A 22,257-nucleotide genomic window follows, 5' to 3' on the forward strand; every position below is an offset into this window, starting at 1 on the left:
TCAGGAGTTTGATACCAGCCTGGGCAACATGGCAAAACCGTGTCTCTGCAAAAAATACAAAAATTAGTTGGGTGTGGTGGTACTTGGTTTGTAGTCCCAGCTACTTGAGGGGTGGAGGTAGGAGAAATCCAGGAAGTCAAGGCTGCAGTGAGCCAAGGTTGTGCCACTGCACTCTAGCCTGGGTGACAAAGTGACAAAGTGAGACCCTGTCTAAATAAATAAATAAATAAATAAATAACCCAAGAGAAGTCTCTTGCCCTTTTGCTGCCACGTGAGGACTGTGAGGACACAGGGAAAGACAACTGTCTATGAACCAGGAAGTGGGCCCTTACCAGACAGCAAACCTATCAGTGCCTTGTTCTTGGACTTTCCTGCCATCAGAACTGTGAGAAATATATGTTTGTGGTTTAAGCCACCTGTGTATGGTACTTTTGTTACAGCAGCCCAAACAGATGAAGACACATAGATATGTATATTTGTTCATATCTACTTGTACATTTAGATATGTGTATCAATTGTGCAATATGGGAGTCATATTTCTGAAATTTCTAGATAGGGTGAATATAATCCAAACATCTAGATAGTTAGTGGACATTCCAAAAATAGCAAATATCAAAACAATATATTGAAAAGTAAAATAATTTTGTAAAATAATCTTGTAATCAAAAAAATAGAAAAATGGAGAAAGACAAAACCTGCACACATTAGAAAAAGATTGATAAAAGTGATTACACAAAATTTTTAAAAAATCTGCAAAGAAAAATAAGAACATAGTCTAAAGGTAAGTGGCAAACGTCCATATTCTTTAATATATAAGAAGCTCTTATCTTTCAATAAAAAAGAAGACATGCATAGCCATTTCATTAAAAAATGCAACTATTTTACTAACACAAAAAGATGCTAAGAAAGGCTCACCTGTAATTAAACATTTGCAAATTAAAGCAATAAAATTCATTCGTCATGTTTTTTTTTTTTTGTTTTGTTTTGTTTGTTTTTTTTTTTTGAAAAAATGAGCTTAATAATACCCACATTTGGTAAGAATATCTGGTATGTTAGGCATACTTCTGCTAACTTTTTGAAGGGCTACTTTGCAATAACTGTGGAATAAAAAAAAGCACATGATTTTTGACCCAGCTGCTGCATGGTTAGAAATTTACCCCAATTGATATATTTGAAACCATATGTCAAGATATACATACTCATACACATATACACACATTCACACACATATTTCTGCAGCATTGTCTATAATAACAAAAATATTGGAAACTACATAAATGTCAACACTAATTACATAAATATTGGTAATCTATGTTTATATAATATCATGAATTCACTACAAAAAGATGAAGTAAATATATTTGTGCTGATTTGGAAATATCCTTATGGTATATTGTTGGGTGGAAGAAGAACAAAGTTCAAGACAATGTATGAACCATGATCCAATTTGTGCAACTAACATAATCACCAAGATGTGCTGTGTATACTATATGCTAAGACTTACACTACTTTACAAATTTCAACATTAAAGCAATCCTCTCCATTCTTCCTATATTGAGGATCTGAAGGGATTTGTAATTTTCCCAAAGTTATGCAAGTTACCAACTTGAATTTAAGTCTCAGTATATAATTGTTAAGTTTGTTAGGGGCAAATGCTCAAGTATGTCCCTGTAATTTAACATTATAAATTGTGGCTACTGAAAGATCATGGTATAACCTCCATAGAGAATGTCATGTAAAAATGAGTTCATTCTATGTTTCTTACCATATTTTATTTACATATCTATATATAGTTTATTTTAACAAGTACACATATTTGTTTTTTTCTTTTTAAATAAATAATAGTCAATTATTACATATTTTTTAAAAATTTGGCTTGCAAGAATTAGCTTAGGGTCTTCCAACAGTCACATAGAGCAAAGTGCTGGGGGCTGGAGGGTGGTGGAGGTGGGAGGGGGATTATTAAGATGATTTTAGCTGCATTCACAGGGCAAAGCAGTAGTCTACCGGGGGAGCTACCTGAGTTCTTTATCTTTGATATCAGCTATATATTTTCACTCTTCTTAGGATGATGCAGTTCATGTAGAGCATCAAGTAAGTCTCAAGGGTTTTGCACCAAAGTGCTTCATCAGCTCAGCAACAGTTACTAACACTTCTCAAACTGAAAGGGAAATTGCTCCTTGCCTTTTCTTTCTTTTCCTCTTTATGCATAATTCATACAAGATTATTTATCTATTTCTCATGCTACTCTACATTCTAATCAAAGATTAGAAATGAGAAAAAAGAACTTTTTTGGTCACAGAAAAAAATTCAGGAAGAATCTTTTGCTTTTAAACATAATCAATTAAGTTTGTTCTTTGAAATGAGACTCATAATTTTGAAATCTGAAATATTCTTGTTAAGAAAATTATACAATCATGGTGAATAATAGTGAAATATAAATGTGTAGCCTTACAAGTGAATTTGTAAAGTTGCAGGAATCAGAAGGACCAGAGAGACCAATGGGTGAAGCAGGAGGATTTTATTTAAGTGGCCACTGGCCCAGCAGATTCACATCCAAAAGCTGAGCCCTGAACAAAGACAGGGCTTGACTTTTATACATACTCCTGAAAGGGGCTGACTAGTTTGATTGGTGTGGTGGGAGTCTAATGGCATGAAACTCATGGTGCAGGCAAGCGGGCTTACAGAAGCAGAACAAAGGCAGTTAATCAAACAGTGCCAGGGTTAAGCTTGTGACCTTGTAGCTGCATCGAAAGAAAAACAGGAACTCACAAAACTTGGTAAATTGAGAAACAGTAAGGGGAGGAAGAGATAGCAAAGGAATTTGTTTTCTTTCCTTGTTCTGAGACGGGTGGTGGGAGTCTCTGGAGCTCATTCCTGTGGACTCTGGCTTCCTGGATAGCATTATCACATCTTGGCCAGTGCCCTGCCTATTGCTGGCTTTGGAGTAAGTCAGCCAAGTAAAGGAAAATTTATTTTTCTCTTTTAACTTCTGCTTCAGTAACTAAGATTAGAGAACAACATATTTTTTAATATTCATAACTTAAATTTTTACAATAATTTAAAAAATACTATATATAATTGGGTGACATAGATTAGAGATAGGCTAAACTATGATAACAAAGAGGTCCCAAAATGAAAAGACTCAAACCAGACATCACATTCTTCCTTTCAGCAGTCGGTGGGCATGTGGGCTATATTTCTTGAGGTAAGCCAAGGTTTCAGGCTGACATGGTTGCTCTTGCATAATGAAGGTTTCAATGTTACTATATCATTTACCACTGGAAAGGAAAGGAGAGGGGAAGGGGAGGGAGGAAAGTGATATTTCTTTAAGGCAAGTGCAAGATACAGGAATACTGCATTTCTCTTTTGCACAGTTCACTGGTAAGAAATAGGATACATGGCTAGTCATACCTCTGAGAGAAGCCAGGTAATATAATTTTCATCTGAGTGGCTATGTGCATTGTTGAAATGTTATTACAAAAGAAAAAAGAGGGCTGGGCATGGTGTCTCACACCTGTAATCCCAGCACTTTGGGAGGCCAAGGCGGGTGGATCACCTGGGGTCGGGAGTTCGAGAACAGCCTGTCCAACATGGAGAAACCCCATCTCTACTAAAAATACAAAATTATCCAGGTGTGGTGGCACATGCCTGTAATCCCAGCTACTCAGGATGCTGAGGCAGGATAATTGCTTGAACCCGGGAGGTGGAAGTTGTGGTGAGCCGAGATCATGCCATTGCACTCCAGCCTGGGCAACAAGAGTGAAACTCCATCAGAAAAAAAAGAGGAATAGATTTTTGGGGGCGGCAACAAACAGTCTGTCCCATGTGCCCTTAATTATTTCACAATTTTAAGACTTATCTTATAGTTGCATATAAATATTAAAGGATGAAGCTGCTATAATATGAATTAAGATGCATTTTTAGCTGCAAGCATTTAATTTAAATTTAAATATACTATGATTTAGAGTGTTAAGTAATCGAAACTAAATAGTCAGGTCAATTGTTTTAATCTAAGTCACTTATAAATTACATTACCACTCTTCATTATAAGAATTGTACAACTGAAAAATCAAACTGTTATCAAAATGCCAGGGTTTTGGTCTAGGTCCTGCAGCTCACCACACTGAAAGCCAGTCACTGAGACAATGAGAATTTCCATGGAAGAAGTCTTCTTTTTGGGTGCCACAGCTGAGGAGAATGGGAGATCAGCCTTAAATTAGTCACTTCAACCAACTAAAACTAAGGGTTTGTATAGCAGGGAAGAAATGTAAGCATATGTGGGAAAACAGGAATTAGGGAGGGGTAAAGAAGAGGAGTTGGTCAACAGGAAGCAGGTGGTCACTTAGGCGATCATGACAGGTGAGGAGTCTTTCATCTTATTGTCCAGATGTGGTGATTTGGTAAGTTTCTGTTCCTTGATACTGTCTGGGAGGCCTGATGGGTGGTTTCCTGAGAAAGGAACCTGGATAAGACAAATGTAACTTTCTCAAGTTTTAAGACTGGGAGTCTCAATTTTTATGTTTATTCAAAAGAAACCATAAACAGCAGTTCCATGAGTAGTTAGGCTGGTTCCATACCATATTTTTATTTGTATTTATTTATTTATTTATTTATTTTTATTTCCATAGATTTTTGGGGAACAAGTGCATACTGTATTTTTAAACTCTACAAATTCTATGTTAGTGCCTTCTGGACAAGTGTCTTGAATGAGTCATTTAAAAATCTCTAAATAGATTTTTTTTTTCCTGTACTGGAAGTGTTACCATTTCCTTGTAAACACTGTGTTTACAGTAGTCTCCCATTATCTGTGGAGGCTACGTTCCAAGATCCCCAGTGGGTGCCTGAAGCCACAGAACCACAGGTAGTACAGAACCCTATATATACCATATTTTTTCCTGTACATACATACCTCTGATAAAATTTAATTTATAAATCAAGCATAGCAAGAAACTAAAAACAGTGACTAATAATAAAATAGAACAGTTATAACAACATAAAAGCAGCATTACTCTTGCACTTTGAGGCCATTATGAAGTAAAATAAGGTGTACATATTGAACACAGTCTCTGAGGTACCTTACAGTTGATCCAAAAACCAAGACAGTGACTAAGTGACTAACAGACAGGGAGAATATACAGTGTGGAGATGGAGGACAATGGGATAATTCATGTCCCAGTCAGGTGAGAGTGGAATGGGATGGCTCAAGATTTCTTCACACTACTCAGAATGGTGTGCAATTTAATTATGAGTTATTTATTTATTTCTGAAGTTTTCAATTTAAAATTTGCAGACCACTATTGACCATGGGTAACCGAAACTGCAGAAAGCAAAACTGTGGATAACGGATACTATTGTATATACCTGGAGTTTGATTTAAAGGTCTAAAACAGATCTCTAAAACTTTTGCTCAAATGAATTAACTGTTGTCCATCTAAATAGGATACTATGATTAGTGTAGCCACTATTGTCAGGTTTCTGCCAGAAGTATCAGTGTAGAGAGACATTTTCAAGAAAAAAGGAAGAATGTATACATTTTAGAGTTGTCCAGTACTTTGCATACAAACTCACAGTTATATTTTTCTTTTTGTGTGTACTATTATGTTCCTGTTAACTTAAAAAGAAATATGCTTTGAGTCTGGTTTACAAAGACTGATATAGATTCAGTAGTCTAAACTTAACGATTTACATACAGCTTTTTTAGTGATGGAAAACACTAGGTAAGTTAAGAAAGTTTAAGAGAAGCTACTATTGTTCTTGAAAACTTGTGTATTTAACTCTTTGTGAAAAGAATGTTTTTTTCATTGATTGTTGCGGTAGATGTTATGTGTATATACCTTTTATTTTTGTAATGTTTTAAAAACAGTAGAATTATAAATTTCTTACCAATGTGTCTTGAGGTTAAATACATTTAGTATAGCCGCTGCTTGCCATTAGGGCTAAGAACCTAACTACGTTTGAAATAGAACCATATTCGAGTTACATTGCAAAAATTTTTTATTAGAATTATTCTGATAATACTTCAGACATTTCATAGCCATCTATATGCTAATATTTCCAACAAATTATCAGATGCTATTTCTACATAACCCTTTTCTCAACAAATGACCTGTCATGTTCATAATGGCCTCAATTTTTGGTAGCAGTTTTAATTTTATCTAGCAAAAAATTGAAAGCTCATAAAGAAACTAATTACATAGTTTCACAGTTAATAATATGGTTTCTAGTTTTAAGACTTGTAATGTGCAAATTTATCTAGTTAAATTTTCTAAGAGTCAAGGCTGCTGTTTCTTCTTTTAAAATCACTTACAAACCCTTTTTGAAGGAAAGTAGAAATTTTCATACTGTGGTCTTACAAGGATTGAGTGTTGATTTTACATTGTGGTTATTGATTATTTTGTAAGCACAAACTCATCTACATCACATTTCCATTAAACGCATAATATCTCGTTAAGTTTCCCTCTTTGAAGAATTAACTGCTCTCCAAAATGTAATCAGAAGGAAGGCATATCAACTGGGAATTCATCTGGGTTATTTGCCAGTAACACCAATAGTACTTATTATCTGACACCTTGGGATTTTGAAAAATACGATTCTTAAGGTATGTTATTTTTCTGACAGAAAATTCAAGACATGGAGACTTATTTTATCTATATCTAGTGTTATCTTAGCAAAGACACAATTATTAATAATTAAATTGACTAATAATACAAGACTGATATCATTTCATATGATTTTGTTAACAAATAAATTTTTAAAACCAATATTAAAATGTAGGACTTAAACATTTTTTTCATTTGATACTGTCCTTTGACAACTTGAAGAAGAATTTAAGATAGGGAAAGCATAAAAGTAGGAAGGAAGAAGAAAAAAGCAGCTTAGTGAGCAAGAGATTGAAATATTAGAAACGTTACACATAGGAAAACTGATAGAACAATCTAAGAAAAAAGCTGTTGAGAAAAAAGAAAAAAATAAGGAGATTGGAACAAAGCTGAGGTTTACTAAAGTCTTTATGTGAGATATCCAATTTTGTCTTAAGTTGCAGAGATCTGAATATTCCTACATTTATTTTCTGAGCATATAAGGACTCTGCCATTTATGTGTCTATCTGTAGATGCACAAGGATTTCCATGTTGACTCCAGGAAGGTCTAAGAACATCTTGTCAACTTGTTTTATTTGCTTTTCAAATCTAATCTGAAAATATACTTCTCTTTATTCGATTTCTTTAATTGCTTTCTCTCGTAGTTGGTTTGGTGAATTAATGACTTACATATATTCACTGTATAGTGGCATTGCACTTATTTACATCATTTGTATGATTATACCTTATATTAATTATTTTCTCATTTTATTTCATAAGGCTTTTGAAGTAGAGCTTATCAGAAGTTTATTTCCAAAACTCACAGATAATGTTCTTTAATGTTAAAGTATTGTTTCCATTGACCTTAACGGTCCTTCAGAGAAACTGACTTTTGAATATACAAAACTATTTTATCATTTTTACTGAAATAGTTTTAATTCGAGTACTTTGTCAGCTGCAATGTACTGAATGCTTGCATGATTGGGCTCAACTGCACACACTCAACGGATCTATCATAGAGAAAATTGTGGGTTTAGTTTTATCATGCATTATCATTATTACTGGTTGACTTCCAAATTTTAGACTCTGACAAAGATAGTATTACTCAATGACTCTAGTACATTGATTCAGAAATGAACTTGTTAATCCTCAAATTTAAGATACAAGTTCTATGCCCTTTAAACACAGGAGTTTTTAAGTACAGACAGAAATCTCGCGTGACATAAACTGTCCTTAATATTGTAAATTGTGTACATAATGACAAATTTGGTGCATGAAATTAAACATTTGTACAAGTAATAAAAGCAACTAAAGTTTGACCTCTGGATTGTAGAGGAAACATGAAAGATATTTTTTTCTCTGCGTTTGTATGATTAGTTTGTTTAAAAGAAACAAAAAGAAATGCAGTTTATAAACTGATTTTGAAGAGATAATTTCCTTGAGAATTTTTGTTTCCCTCATAAAAAAAGCAAATTGCCGCATAAATGACTATCTTATATCTGGTTCAAAGTGCTGGACAAGGTGTTCCTCTCTTCTCCTTGTCAATATTCCATTGAAGGTGATATTGAACCCTTAGGTGTATTAATTCATTTTCACACTGCTGATAAAAACATACCGAAACTGGTAACAAAAAGAGGTTTAATTGGACTTACAGTTTCACATGGCTGGGAAAGCTTCAGAATTATCATGGGAGGTGAAAGGCGGTTCTTACATGGTGGAGGTAAGAGAAAAGTGAGGAAGGAGCAAAAGCAGAAACCCCTGATAAACCCATCAGATCTCATGAGACTTATTCACTATCACAAGAATAGCACAGGAAAGACTGAGCCCCATGATTCAATTACCTTCCCCTGGGTCCCTCCAATAACATGTGAGGATTCTCAGAGATACAATGCAAACTGAGATTTTCGTAGAGACACAGCCAAACCATATCATTCCACCTCTGGATGCTCCAAATCTCATGTCCTTGCATTTCAAAGCCAATCATGCCTTCCCAACAGTCCCCCAAAGTCTTATTTCAGCATTAACCCAAAAGTCCACAATCCAAATTCTCATCTGATACAAGGCAAGTCCCTTCTGCCTATGAGCCTGTAAAATCAAAAGCAAGCTAGTTTTTCCTAGATACAATGGGGGTACAGGTATTGAGTAAATACAGCCATTCTAAATGGGAGAAATAGGCCAAAACAAAGGGGTTACAGGGCCCATGCAGGTCCAGCGGGGCAGTCAAATATTAAAGCTCCAAAATAATCTCGTTTGACTCCAGGTCTCATGTCTAGGTCATGCTGATGCAAAAGGTGGGTTTCCATGGTCTTGGGCAACTCTGCCCCTGTGGCTTTGCAGGGTACAGCCCCCTCTCAGCTACTGTTCTGGAGTCCAGAGGACAGTGGTCCTCTTCTCACAGCTCCACTAGGCAGTGCCCCAGTAGGGACTGTGTAGGGACTCTGACCCCATATTTCCCTTCCGCACTGCCCTAGTAGAGGTTTTCTGTGAGGGCACCACCCCTGCAACAAACTTGCCTGGGCATCCAGTTGTTTCCCTGCATCTTCTGAAATCTAGGCAGAGGTTCCCAAACCTCAATTCTTGACTTCTGTGTACCCTCAAGCTCAACACTATGTAGAAGCTGCCAAGGATTGGGGGTTCCACCCTCTGAAGCCATGGCCCAAGCTGTACACTGGCATATTTCAGCCACGGCTGAAGCGGCTGGGACACAGAACATCAGGTCCCTAGGCTGCACACAGTATAGGACTCTGCGCCTGGACCATGAAATCAGTTTTTCCTCCTGAGTCTCTAAGTCTGTGATGAGAGGGGCTACCATGAAGGTCTCTGACATGGTCTAGAGACATTTTACCTAAGGTCTTGGGGATTAACATTAGGCTTCTTGCTACTTATGCCAATTTCTGCAACTAGCTTCAATTTCTCTTCAGAAAATGGGTTTTTCTTTTCTATAGGATTATCAGGCTGCAAACTTTCCAGACTTTTATACTCTGCTTTCCTCAGAAAATGAAAATCCTTTACCAGCACCCAAGTCACCTCTTAAATCCTTTGCTTTTTAGAAGTTTCTTCTGCCAGATACCCTAAATCATCTTTCTCAAGTTCAAAGTTCCACAAATATCTAGGGCAGGGGCAAAATGCCACCAGTCTTTTGGTAAAGCATAACAAGAGTCACCTTTACTCCATTTCCCAAAAAGTTCATCATATCCATTTATGACCACCTCAGCCTGGACCTTTTTGTCCATATCACTATCAGCATGTTGGGCAAAGCCATTCAAGTCTCCAGAAAGTTCCAAACTGTCTCACATTTTCCTGTCTTCTTTTGAGGCCTCCAAACTAGTCCAACCTCTGCCTGTTACCCTGTTACAAAATCACTTCCACATTTTTGGGTATCTTTTTAGCAATGCTCCAGTCTACTGATACCAATTTACTGTATCATTTTCATTTACTGTTCATTTTCATGCTGCTGATAAAGACATACCTGAAACTTGGAACAAAAAGAATTTTAATTTGACTTATGGTTCCACAAGGCTGGGGAGGCCTCAGAATTATAATAGGAGGTGAAAGGAACTTCTTACATGGCAGTGACAAGAGATAAATGAGGAAGAAGCAAAAGTGGAAACCCCTGATAAACCCATCAAATCTCATGAGACTTATCCATTATCATGAGAATAGCATGGGAAAGACAGGCTCCCATGATTCAATTACCTCCCCCTGTATCTCTCCCACAACACGTGGGAATTCTGGGAGATACAATTCAAGTTGAGATTTTAGTGGTAACGCAGTCAAACCATATCAATAGGAAATGTAACAACCAACATTTTTGAGTTTATTGATACAAATTCAAAAGATACTCAGTGAAAAATCCTTGTTCTTAAAGAGTTTACATTTTGGTAGAGAATGATGGACAATAAAAACAATGAATTAGTAAATTAAATCATGGGTTAAATTTTATTATGGGGTGGGTAAGAGAGATGGGGATGTCAGAGCAGTCACGTCTCATTGAGAAGCTGATATTTGAGAAGAGACAAATGAAGGACAGAAAGTGAGCTTGCAAATATCTGAAGGAGGAGCATTTTAGGCAGAGGAAACAGCCAGTCCTGAGGTCCTGAGGCAGAAGTATGCCTTGTGGGTCTGAGGAACTAGAGGAGGCCAATGCAGCATGAGCAAAAGTAAAAGTCATAGCAGATAAGTTCAGATACTAGAAGTTTGGGTTTTGTTTTGAGTAAGAAACGACATGTGGCTTATATTTTTAAAAGATCCTTTGGATGCTACTTTGAGAATAAATTGAAGGGAGACAAGGATGAAGGGGAGAAGAGCACTTGGGAAGCTATTGCAATAATCCAGGTGAGAGATGGTGGTAGCATGGACCAAGATAATTGGTTAGAGAGTGGATCAAGTAGTTGGATTTGGGATATATTAGGAAGGTAGAGCCAATAGGATTGCCTAATGGACCAGATGAGGAGTATTGGAAAAGAGAGGAATCAAGTATGACTCCAAGATTTTTGGCTGAAACAACTGATATGGTTTGGCTGTGTCATTACCCAAATCTCATCTTGGATTTTAATGTCCACAATTCCCATGTGTTGTGGGAGCGACCCCATAATTCAGTCACGGGGGCGGGTCTTTCCCATATTATTCTCACAATAGGGAATATGTCTCATGAGATCTGATGGTTTTAAAAAGGGGAGTTTAACCACACTAACCACACAAGCTTTCTTCTCTTGTCATCATGTGAGATTTGCCTTTCATCTTCCACCACGATTGTGAGGCCTCCCCAGACACATGGAACTGTAAGTCCAATAAACCTCTTTTTTTTTTTTTTTTGTAAATTTTCCAGTCTTGCATATGTCTTTATCAGCAGTGTGAAAATGGACTAATACAGTAAATTGCCAGAAGTGGGGTGCTGCTGAAAAGATACCTGAAAATTTAGAAGTGAATTTGGAACTGGGTAACAGGCAGAGGTCGGAACAGTTTGGAGGGCTCAAAAGAAGGCAGGAAAATGTTGGAAAGTTTGTAAATTCCTAAAGACTTATTGAATAGCTTTGACAAAAATGCTGATTGTGACATGAACAATAAGGCCCAGGCTTTGGTCGTCTCAGATGGAGATGAGGAAATTGTTGGGAACTGGAGCAAAGTGACTCTTGATATGTTTTAGCAAAAAGACTGGTGGCATTTCACCCCTGCCCTAGACATTTGTGGAACTTTGAACTGAGAGAGATGATTTAAGATATCTGGCAGAAGAAATTTCTAAGCAGCAAAGTGTTCAAGAAGTGACTTGCATGTTCTTAAAGGCATTAGTTTTATAAGGTAAGAAGAACATAAAAGTTTGGAAAATTTGTAGCCTGATAATGTGATAGAAAAGAAAATCCCATTTTCTGAGGAGAAATTCAAGCCAACTGCAGAAATTTGCACACATAGCAAGGAGTCCAATGTTAATCACCAAGACTATGGGGATAAGGTCTCCAGGGAATGTCAGAGGTCTTCATGGCAGCCCCTCCCATCACAGGCCCAGAGGCCTAGAAGGAAAAAGTGGTTTGCAGGCTGGGCCCAGGGTTCCCGTGTTGTATGCTGCCTAGGGACTTGGTGCCCCCTCTGTCCCAGTCACTCCAGCCATGGCTGAAAGGGGCCAATGTAGAGGGTGGACCTTGGCTTCAGAGGATGCAAGTCTTAAGCCTTGACAGCTTCCACATGGTGCTAAGCCTGCAAGTGCACAGAAGTCAAGAACGGGGGTTTGGGAGTCTCTGCCTAGATCTCAGAAGATGTAGGGAAATTCCTGGATGTCCAGGCAGAAGTTTGCTGCAGGGATGGGGCCCTCATGGAGAACCTCTGCTTGGGCAGCACAGAAGGGAAATGTGGGGTCGGAACCTCCACAAAAAGTCCCTACTAGGGCACTGCCTAGTGGAGCTGTGAGAAGAGGACCACCATACCCCATACCCCAAGATGGTACAGCTGCTGACAGTTTGCATTGTGCACCTGGAAAAGCTGCAGATGTTCAATGCCAGCCCTTGAAAGCAGCTGGGAGGCTGTACCCTGCAAAGACACAGGGGAAGAGCTGATTAATACCATGGGAACCCACCTCTTGCATCAGTGTGAGACCTGGAGCCAAAGGTCCAGGTATGGATGTGAGACCTGGAGCCAAAGGAGATCATTTGGGAACTTTAAGATTTGACTGTCCCACTGAATTTCAGACTTGCATGGGGCTTGTAGCCCCTTTGTTGTGGCCAATTTCTCCCATTTGGAATGGCCATATTTCCCCAATACCTGTAGCCCTATTTTATCTGGGAATTAACTAACTTGCTTTTGATTTTACAGGCTTATTGGCAGAAAGGACTTGCCTTATCTTTGACTGTGACTTTTGAGTTAATGCTGAAGTGAGTTAAGATTTTGGGGGACTGTTGGGAAGGCATGATTGGTTTTGAAGTGTCAGGACATGAGATTTGGAGGGGGCAGGGGTGGAATGATATGGTTTGGCTGTGTCCCTACCCAAATCTCATCTTTAATTGTAGTTCCCACAATTCCCACATGTTGTGGGAGGGACTCAGTGGGAGGTAATTGAATCATGAGAGCGTATTTTTCCTATGCTATTCTCATGAGAGTAATATGTCTCACGAAATCTGATGGTTTTAGAAGGGGGAGTTTCCTTACACAAGGTTTCTTCTCTTCTCTGCCATCATGTGAGACAGGCATGATTGTGAGGCCTCCCCAACCACATCGAACTGTAAGTAAAATAAATCTCTTTCTTTTGTAAATTTCCCAGTCTTGGATATGTCTATATCAGCAGGGTGAAAACAAACAAATACAGCAACTGACAGGATGGAGCTGACATTGCTGAGATGGGAAAGTCTGTGGAAGGCATGGGTTTAGGAGAATGATTACGAATTCAGTTTTGGAACCATCAAATTAGAAATGTCTATTAGCCATCTAATTGGCAATGTCAAGAAGAAAATTGAGTTGAAAGAAACTGGGGTTCAGAGGAGTAGTTTGTTTTTGGGGCAGGAGTTGGAAGTCATCAGCATATGGATATATTTGAAACCAAGTGAAGGAATGAAATTCCCAAGAGGGTAATTACAAACTGAGAAAAAATTCAGTCCAATGACAGAGCTTCTGGGCACTCCAGTGCTAAGCTATGAGACATTTTTTTTGGTAACTAAAGAGCTACAGAGGAGTGTTGACCAATAAGACAGAGTTTAGGAAGATGTAGCCTGAAATGTAAGTGACTTTCCCAGCAGCATTCTGTTGAGGATCTCAATTTAAACACTGTGTGATAGAAAGAGGCAGACATGAGGAGGTCCAATTACTGCCTTTTGGGATTGCAACTGTGATTTGCAAGACTGTATTTTAAATGAGTTAATGTTTGTAAAGCATTTAGAAAAATGACTGACATATGCTTCCTTAGTGTTTGTTAAATAGGTACATACATTAGTCATTAGTACTCTTGCCCCTTTTAATTCTTCCCCAACACCTCCATAAAAAATAGCTTAGAGTCTGCCTTTTATCCTTAGCTTAAGATATCAGATAATTCTTCTTTAAATATGTGTGTGTGTGTGTGTGTGTGTGTGTGTGTGTGTGTGTGTGTGTGTGTGTATAATATGAAGGGAATCTTATTTTCTTAGTAATAGATTTTTGCAGCAAAGAGACTTCCTAAGCAAGTGCTTTGATAAGCCATCTGCATAGGGAGTCAAAGCTTGAAGAAATGTAGATGGTTGTTATTTACTGTCTGTATAATTAATAAATGATTATTTTGTAGAAGAGGGTAAGTTTAGGAAACACAATTGTGGATGTTTCTTGGAAGCTTTGTGTAGGAAGAGGAAAAGAAATTAAGTGGCAAGGTTGGAAGAAGAATTTAGTAGGAAAGAATGAGAAATAAAAATATTAGGGAATTTTATTAAGTTTGTACTGTGTTATGTATAACAAAAACGTTTTCCCTCCAATATTCTCATGAAGTAGTCAGTAAAATGCTATTTTAAGAATGTGTTGTTGAAGTGGATGTTTCAGAGAATATGGCAAAGTACTTCTTGTTTCATGAAGGATTTGAAATGATATCAGAGATCCAAGATGTTAGACGAATATTTTTCTTACTCTCCTAGGCCACACAGACGTTCTGTCTTTGAGTCCTCGTCTCTTTTTAAGCTATTTTAACCTTTTCTTAGATATTTTCTGCAGAAACCAGAATGAGAATGTTAGTAAGTGTAACCTGAAAATATATGGTATTAAACACAACTAAATAACTTCCTTTTCTGTAAGAATTTTCAATATTTACTGTATTGTTTGGTAGTGAGACTCATGAAATAAGGAAAAATAGTATGCGCTAACTATTTAAGAAAAATAATATATTTCACGGGTTTCATGTTCTGTGAAAAACATTTAAAGAAGCCATCCAATTGTAAGTTATTTTTTTTCCAGCCACAAAATTCCCACCAAAGACAATAACCTGAGTCCAAAAATAGATTGTTGTGAGATTATTTAAATGAATGGGCATATTTTGAAATTAATGAAATTAGTGAGCTTAATGACCTCAAGTTCTGGAAGACCTCAAATTAAGACGGACATGAGACAAGTCCAATCTCTGTTGTATTTTGGTGTTATCTGGTGGCAATTATCTGACTTAGTTGACATATTAGTGAAAAGGATTATGAGTCCTGATATTGACTGGGACTTCCAGTACAGTAGTAGTGATTCTAGAAGTCCTCCAATTCCTTGGTGCAGGAAAAGACTGGAAAAGAGAAAATACTTTCGGCTTTTCCACATCCTCTTGCCATATCCTGAGACACATCACCTGTTATTTCTTTGGGGTTATCTTTCCTTTTATGCTTACATCTCCTCACAGAAGATTAGAACTTGAGTCTTCCCCAACTGGAGAACATGTATTAGGTGCATGATGGGTGCCAATCACAATTGAGACATATCTCAATTTGATCCATCATGGGGATTTGCTCTATAAGTTATTGGAATTCAGAAAACATGTTATATTCTGCTGACTCACCAAGGAATAATTATTTTGTTATGGTGTAGAACAAATAAAACTTATTTTCTACCTTCAAGGGTAAATAGTACAGTAGGAGTGATTGCAAAAGTACAGTAGGGATGACTAAATATTAGCTATAATTTATTACTCTACTGTAATAGAGTTAGGTAAATTACAGCTAACATTCGGGACTGGCTACATAATTTGTTGGGCACAGTATAAAATGAAATTGCAGCTTTGCTAAGGAATGAAGAAGCTAAACTACTTGGCCAATGTTCCACAGTTAGTGGCAGATCTAGTATTCAAGCCCAGGTCTTCTGGTTTCAGAAAATCCACTCTAGTCACTAGATAATATGGCCTATTTATTTCTTCTTAAATTTAACTGTATAAAGCAACTCACTTACTCACACACACAGATACACCCTCCCCACAGTAGCCTCAAAACCTTTTTCTGTATTGATCCTACATGACAAATTATGAGTTATTTTTGCCTATTTCTTTAATTCTTGTTTGTGATGGAATAATCAGCTTAAGCAGAGAGAAGTGCTAGACACAGGTATTGTCATACTATACATCAGTGTCTCCCTCTCCAGTGCAAGATCAGCTAATACAGTCACCAGAAGGTGTTAGTTAAGTTTTTCTTAGAAGTAAAAGCTACCTACCCTATGAGAGATTTATTATGAAAAAAGCTGGGATAGGCAATTGAAATATTTGATTTTCTAATATGCTGGGAGTACCCACTGCCCAATACCCAAGTATTTCTTAAGAGTCTTCATATAAATCACTCTCCCAAACAGTTATCAGACAGTTTCCATATTCCTGTTCTCAATAAATCTACATTTTTTTGGAGGGAGGTAGGGGTTGGCACAGAAAGGTTGAGAATAAGAAGATAGATGAATGTTGAATTATTAGTGTAGTATCTGCTAAAGGAACAAAGAGAGTGACTACTATGCATCTACCTATTTGAAGGGTTCTGCTGTGTGGCTTGGATGGCATGTTATTAAAGCTCATTTATTAAACTCATCCTTTTGATGATGGAGAAAACAGAGGCCTAAAGACATAAAATGCTGAGTTGATGGCACACCTATGATGACTCCCAGGTGTCTCATTGCCTACTATCATGTTCTTTTGAATGCCCCAATACCTTTGCCTCTCCTGAAATTAGTCTTTTCATGGATGGTATGCCTTACTTAGTATCTGCAAAAAATGACTCATTGTATTTTATGAGGTGGACAATTAGTATTTTCTTAGTGGTTTCTGGTAGGTTGGTTATTAATCCACGGTGGAAACTCTAAAAACTTATAGGTTAAATGGGTCCAAGTAGAAAACATAGTTGCGTAACGTCTTGCCTAATATTTCATATGAAAAGTACTAAAAGTTGCGTACCATTTTGTGTAGTATTTGGTTTTGAAGAAGATACATGACTTCTCTAGGTTAACAACGTGTTTGTTTGAAAGTTGAAGACGGGGCCGGGCGCGGTGGCTCAAGCCTGTAATCCCAGCACTTTGGGAGGCCGAGACGGGCGGATCACGAGGTCAGGAGATCGAGACCATCCTGGCTAATATGGTGAAACCCTGTCTCTACTTAAAAATACAAAAAACTAGCCGGGTGAGGTGGCGGGCGCCTGTAGTCCCAGCTACTCGGGAGGCTGAGGCAGGAGAATGGCGTAAACCCGGGAGGCGGAGCTTGCAGTGAGCTGAGATCCGGCCACTGCACTCCAGCCTGGGTGGCAGAGCAAGACTCCGTCTCAAACAAACAAAAAAAAAAAGTTGAAGACTTTACTTTAATTCCACAAAAAAGTCAGTTCTACGACTTATAGTAAAACAGTCTGCTCCATGGGTAGATATTTAACTTTGTGGATATAGCATTTTTGTCTATACCCTAAAGATGATGTGTTTATTTAGTTCCTTTTATTTTATTATTGTCAATGAAAGCAAATCTAAATTACTGTGCAAATATTGCTAATATATTGTTTATTCTAATTATGGCAAAATGTGAAAATAAAAATAACACATACTTAAATGTTTTCTAATGAGGGCAATACATTATTGCTTTCAATAATTTGGAGGTGAGTACTTTCAATACTTACTTTCCCTGGTGAATACTTTCATTAACTGTATTTATAGACCAGGAGAGGCATAATGAATTTAAAGTATGTATAACTTTTTGAAACAGTCTAATTCCTTTGGGAAAGGTATTCTTATCAGATTAGAGTTTTCTTATCAGGCATTCAATTCTTGATTCAATGACATTGTTTCCTTCAAAGAAAAGAAAACATTAATTTAAACCTTATGTTATTATTTTTCTAAAAAATCCCTATAAACACTAGAAATAAAGTCAGCATTTCTCACAGTTTTCAATTCTGTTCTTCTCAGCATTTTATACAAAAGCCAGTGAGCACCATAGTTACAACTTTGATAAAAATCAAAAGTGAGTAAAAGTCTTTGAAATTCTACTATCAGTCTTAAGTAGACTTTGAAGGGGGTAGTTCATATATATTATGTGATAAAGAAATAAAAAAAGAGACATTTTGCTAAGGTGATTGATTTTTGAAAATCCTAATGCCTGAAATACAAGATTAATTTGGAGAACTATGTTGCTATAGAGAATTAGTAAGAAGACAGGTTATAAAATATCTGAAAGCAAACGTTACACCTATAGCATTCAAAGTAGACATAAACTGTCTGTTGGAGAGGTCCATAATTATATTTCTTTAATCTGATGAAAGAAGCAATGTCAGCTTTCTACAATGAACTCAATAGTACCTGGGGGCTTTTTAAACTTAGAATTTCTACAGTCATGCATCCGTGCTGAAATTATAGGTCTCATGTGTTTTATGATTGAAGAGAACTCTGGACATACATGATTGGATATTGCTAACATCCCATTGAATTCCCCTGCTAGTGATCTTTCAGTAAAATTTAAACCCCCTTATTAACCGAAAATTAGATGAAAAAATTCTAACTGACAAATAAGTGATAAAAACATCAGGAAAAATACAACAAATACGATTGAGCAGTCTGAATTATTAACTCTGTATTAGCCACTTAAGAGCACAAAGAAAGTAAATTGTAATTTATGTTAAATACACAAGCATTCATCTTGTATAATTTGTGAAACTGTGCTTAGAATAAATATGTTACTTATAAATATTTTATATTCATAAGCAAACATTTTAATATTATATTACAACATAGTTGATTAAGCAATAAGATAAAAACCATGGCATTTGCTGAAGAAGGGGAAACATTTTTCATTACAGTTGATAGCATACAGTTTTCAGTCAATCTAAGAGTTTGGAATAGAAAAACATATTATATTTTTTAACACCAAACCCTCAGAATGAAAAAAAAAAAAAAGAATTGACTGTTTCCAACGGAATGACAATTTTTGTGGGAAGGTTTATTTACAGATCCTCCTGGGGGATGTGTTAGGAAAAAGAGAGAAGGCAAAGAATGGGGAAGTATAATTTTGCTTAATAACATTTCAAATGAAATGCTCTCAAACCCCTTTTGTTGTCTCTAAAATTTCTGAAAGCTACTCATGAGTGCTCAAATTGAGGTTTTGGTTTTTCTTAATTCTTAACATAAAGGATCTTTCAACCCTATACCATGGAAAATTGCTACATATAATGTATTACCTTTTGGAAATATACGGATATATCCTTATGGTAGTTTGCTTTCTGCTAATAGCTTATCGTTATAGCATATTTCTTTAGCTAAAACAATTATAGCTGAATAGTAGCAATATCATTTAGTATAATATTGCATGGAATCATGGTTTCAGAAATGGTCTTAGACAACATTTTGTTTAATAATTTTTACAAGTTTTGCTCATTTGTATCTTAAGGTTTGTGAAAAACAATGTCTGTCTTCAGATATTTTTAACTTCACAATAATTTTTTTACATTGTAATTTTAAGTATCTTACTTTTTTTTTTTTTTTTTTAACAGATTCTTGGTTTGTCTCCAGGCTGGTGTGCAATGACACAATCTCAACTCACTGCAAACTCCGACTCCCAGGGTCAAGCAATTCTCCTTCTTCAGCCTCCCAAGTAGGTGGAATCACAGGCGCCCACCACCACGCCTGGCTAGTTTTTGTATTTTTAGTAGAGATAGGGTTTCACCATGTTGACCAGGCTGGTCTTGAACTCTTAAGCTCAAGTGATCCAACCACCTCAGCCTTCCAAAGTGCTGGGATTACAGGCATGAGCCACCGCACCTGGCCTATATTTTTTAAATACTGATATTTAAAAATTAAACTGCTACATATAAGAAAATGTGAAATCTGTAGTGATTTGAGAGTTAGATTACAGGCATGAGCCACTAGTTCATGTATTTTAAATGAATGAGAGTTATTCATTTAAAATACATGAACTAGTGGCTCATGCCTATAATCCCAGCACTTTGGGAGGACAAGGCTGGCAGATCATTTGAGGTCAGGAGTTCAAGACCAGCCTGGCCAACATGGTGAAACCTTATGTCTACTAAAAATACAAAAATTAGCCAGGCAGTGGTTGTGCACACCTGTAATCCCGGCTTCTTGGGAGGCTGAGGTGGGAGAATCCCTTCAGCCTGGGAGGCGGAGGCTGTAGTAAGCCAAGATCATTCCACTGCACTCCAGTCTGGGTGACAGAGTGAGACCCTGGCTCAAAAAACAAAACAAAATGAAACAAAACAAAACAAATATGTTTGTATGTGTTCTGTTTTATACCAAGAGTTCTCAACCTTTTTTGTGTGTGTGGTTACACTTATAAGTCTGCTCTAGGGACAGATATGCAAGTGCATGGGTGGAATAGAAATCTTTGGAAACCATCACGGTGGATGTGGTATATAGTTTTTTTCCCTTTAAGGTAACCTGCTGCAAGGGCTGACTTAACATTCACAAGTCAATAAACATGATACACTGCACAAACAGAATTAAAAACAAAATCACATGATCATCTCAATAGATGCAGAAAAAGCATTCAACAAAATCTGGCATCCTTTTATTATTAAAACGCTCAGCTAAATCGGCATACAAGGGAAATACCTCAAGGTAATAAAAACCATCTATGACAAACATATAGCCAACATAACACTAAATGGGGAAAACTTGAAAGCATTTCGTCTGAGAACTGGAACAAGACAAGGATGCCCATGGTCACCACTCCAACATAGTACTGGAAGTCCTAGCCAGACCAATCAGACAAGAGAAAGAAATAAAGAGCATCCACATTAGTAAAGAGGAAGTCAAACTGTCACTGTTTGCTGATGATATGATTGCTTACCTAGAAAACCTTAAAGTCTCCTCCAGAAAGCTCCTAGAACTGACAAAAGAATTCAGCAAAGTTTCAGGATACAAAATTAATGTAAACAAATCAGTAACTCTTATATACACCAACAGTGACCAAGCAGAGAATCAAATCAAGAACTCAACCCCTTTTACAATAGCTGCAAAAAAATTAAAATACTTGGCAGTATACCTAACTAAGGAGGTGAAAAACCTCTACAAGGAAAACTACAAAACACTGTTGAAAGAAATCATAGATAACACAAACGGAAACACATCCCATGCTTATGGATGGGCAGAATCAATATAGTGAAAATGACCATACTACCAAAAACAATCTACAAATTTAATGCAATTACCATCAAAATACCACCATCGTTCTTCACAGAATTAGAAAAAAACAATTTTAAAATTCACATGAAACCAAAAAAGAACCCATATAGCCAAAGCAAGGCTAAGCAAAAAGAACAATTCTGGAAGCATCACATTACCTGATTTCAAACTATACTGTAAGGCCATAGTCACCAAAACAGCATGTTACTGGTATAAAAATAAGCACATAGACCAATAGAACAGAATAGAGAATCCAGAAATAAACATGAATACTTGCAGCCAACTGATCTTCAACAAAGCAAACAAAAACACAAAGTGGGGAAAGGACACCCTTTTCAACAAATGGTGCTGGGATAATTGGCTAGCCACATATAGGAGAATGAAACTGGATCCTCATCTCTCACCTTAAACAAAAATCAACTCAAGATGGATTGAGGACTTAAATCTAAGACCTGAGACTAAAAATTCTAGAAGATAACATTGGAAAAATCCTTCTAGATATTGGCTTAGGCAAGGATTTCATGACCAAGAACCCATAAGCAAATGCAGTAAAAACAAAGATTAATAGCTGGGGCCTAATTAAACTAAAGAGCTTTTTCATGGCAAAAGGAACAGTCAGCAGAGTAAACAGACAACCCACAGAGTGGGAGAAAATCTTCACCCTCTATGCATCTGACAAAGGACTAATATCCAGAATATATAACGAACTCAAATCCGTAAGGAAAAACAACAACAAAAAAATCCCATCCAAAAGCAGGCTAAGGACATGAATAGACAATTCTCAAAAGAAGATATACAAATGGCCAATAATCATATGAAAAAATGCTCAACATCACTAATGATCAGGGAAATGCAAATTAAAACCACAATGCAATACCACCTTACTCTCACAAGAATGGCCGTAATCAAAAAATCAAAAATAGTAGATCTTGGTGTGGATGCGGTGAACAGGGAACACTGCTGGTGAAAACGTAAACTAGTACAACTGCTGTGGAAAAGAGTGTGGAGATTACTTAAAGAAATAAAAATCCCAGCCGGCTGTACACCCCCTGTGATATTGAAAGTAATATCATCCTCTATTTCACTGGATATAAGGAACAATATCTGTTGGGAACAG

Source organism: Rhinopithecus roxellana, chromosome 4 (genome assembly GCF_007565055.1).
Source record: "Rhinopithecus roxellana isolate Shanxi Qingling chromosome 4, ASM756505v1, whole genome shotgun sequence".
In the NCBI taxonomy this organism is placed as follows: domain Eukaryota; kingdom Metazoa; phylum Chordata; class Mammalia; order Primates; family Cercopithecidae; genus Rhinopithecus; species Rhinopithecus roxellana.